Raw genomic sequence first — 2,821 nt, 5'->3', positions numbered from 1 at the left:
TTGGGGGGGGGGCATGTCCCCCCATTGAAAGTTGCGCCCCTGGTCAAAGACCATAATTGCTCCCTGTGGGCATATAATATTAAGGTAGACTATGGAGGCGTTTACGCACATCCAAAATAATAAGGGGAGCTGGCTAGAATACTGATTGAAAGAGGATGTCAGCTCACTGTGTTGCTGCTCCCAAACGTGATCTTTTAATAAGCTTTGGTCATTCATATTCATTTCAAAGTCTCACGAGCAAACCCCTTTATTGAGAGACTGCTATTTGGCGATTACATTGGGAAGGACAAAAAAAAATGCCTTTATTGAGGGGAGGGGAGGTTATGCTTTGTTTTTAATCTAAACAACAATATTTCTAATTAGGATGGGGTCAGAAGCTTGATATCATAAATTGCATTTCTCGTTCCATGACACTGTGTGCACACATAGGCTTACATTTCTTTACGCATAACATATGTACATCTATACAAAATATTAGGCTCCTGTCAACTGTATCGTTGCTTATGTGCCTTTGACACTTGCACCTCCTTGGCGCCATACAGAATACTAAGAAAATAAGAACTTTTCCATCCACCCTGATTAGAAAACTTTCAAACAATTTGAGTTTGTTGGAAATGACATCTGTCTCTGTCTTTGTTGTCTCTCTCTCTCTCTGAGGCTGAGAGGAATGGGACTGTTCTTTCCCCGTCTCTCTCTGAGGCTGAGAGGAATGGGACTGTTCTTTCCCAATGTCTCTCTCTGAGGCTGAGAGGAATGGGACTGTTCTTTCCCCGTCTCTCTCTGAGGCTGAGAGGAATGGGACTGTTCTTTCCCCGTCTCTCTCTGAGGCTGAGAGGAATGGGACTGTTCTTTCCCCGTCTCTCTCTGAGGCTGAGAGGAATGGGACTGTTCTTTCCCCGTCTCTCTCCGAGGCTGAGAGGAATGGGACTGTTCTTTCCCCGTCTCTCTCTGAGGCTGAAAGGAATGGGACTGTTCTTTCCCCGTCTCTCTCTGAGGCTGAGAGGAATGGGACTGTTCTTTCCCAATGTCTCTCTCTGAGGCTGAGAGGAATGGGACTGTTCTTTCCCCGTCTCTCTCTGAGGCTGAGAGGAATGGGACTGTTCTTTCCCCGTCTCTCTCTGAGGCTGAGAGGAATGGGACTGTTCTTTCCCAATGTCTCTCTCTGAGGCTGAGAGGAATGGGACTGTTCTTTCCCAATGTCTCTCTCTGAGGCTGAGAGGAATGGGACTGTTCTTTCCCAATGTCTCTCTCTGAGGCTGAGAGGAATGGGACTGTTCTTTCCCCGTCTCTCTCTGAGGCTGAGAGGAATGGGACTGTTCTTTCCCAATGTCTCTCTCTGAGGCTGAGAGGAATGGGACTGTTCTTTCCCCGTCTCTCTCCGAGGCTGAGAGGAATGGGACTGTTCTTTCCCCGTCTCTCTCTGAGGCTGAGAGGAATGGGACTGTTCTTTCCCCGTCTCTCTCCGAGGCTGAGAGGAATGGGACTGTTCTTTCCCAATGTCTCTCTCCGAGGCTGAGAGGAATGGGACTGTTCTTTCCCCGTCTCTCTCTGAGGCTGAGAGGAATGGGACTGTTCTTTCCCCGTCTCTCTCTGAGGCTGAGAGGAATGGGAGATGGTGGAGGGAAGGATGGTTGACGAACCAATTAAATGCAGGGATAGACTACTTGAGAGATGGTTATTAGAAGTAAAGCAATATAAACTCCTGCATTTTGGCTTCAATCAGCATGATGTGTAGTGAGATGGAATGAGACAGTATCAAAACAACAACCAGTGTCTCACATTAGTGTGAGTGGATATCAGATAAAGGCTTGTTGTGTGATTTATACACTGAGGTTGTGTGACTGAATGCATGTTTCTGTTTCTCCATATGGAGTTGCTCAATTACTGTCTCTCTATCTGTAGTTGATCCTGGAACAGCTTATCATATTTGTGTTCAACCAGCAGAGTGGCTGAGGAGTCCAGTGAATTAGGGGAGGAAGTGAAAGAGTGTGTGTTTCTCTGATGTGAGACTGAGTGGCTCCACTATGTCCAGGGTCTGTGGTCCCCACTGGCCCCTGCCGGCCCCTGCTGAAAAGGCTGCCTGTTGACCCGCTGTAGTGACAGAATATTATTTTTGGGAAAGCAGGCTCCAGACACCCCCCCCCCTCCCATATCCTGGGGAACATATCCTGGGGAACACACACACACACACACACACACACACACACACACACACACACACACACACACACACACACACACACACACACACACACACACACACACACACACACACACACACACACACACACACACACACACACATATACAGGGCCCACTTTTATGTAGTTAAAAGCATCGACATGGAGGAAACAGGTGGTTAAACAAATATTGGAGTGAGTGAGTGTGTGTGTGTGTGTGTGTGTGTGTAACATCAATAAGGGATCATAGCTTTAACCTGGTCAGTCTATGTCATGGAAAGAGCAGGTGTTCTAAATGTTTTGTACACAGTGTAAGTCTGTTATAGGTATGTAAACATTGCTCTCTGGCTGAGTATACAATTATATCAGATAGTCATTGACATTTTAGTCATTTAGCAGACACTCTTATCTAGAGCAACTTACAGTAGTGAGAGCATACATTTTCATACTGGTTCACCGTGGGAAACGAATCCACAACCCTGGCGTTGCAAGCGCCATGCTCTACCAACTGAGCTATACGGGACATCATCTCTGGTAGCTTATTAAATCTTGTTAGGGCTAGGGTCCTTTTTTCTCAATTCCCGCCTGACTGACATGCCAAAAGTAAACTTCCTGTTTTTTTTGAGAGCCCATGCTCTTCC

Source organism: Salvelinus alpinus, chromosome 18 (assembly GCF_045679555.1).
Source record: "Salvelinus alpinus chromosome 18, SLU_Salpinus.1, whole genome shotgun sequence".
Lineage (NCBI taxonomy): Eukaryota > Metazoa > Chordata > Actinopteri > Salmoniformes > Salmonidae > Salvelinus > Salvelinus alpinus.
This window is presented reverse-complemented; position numbering follows the sequence as displayed.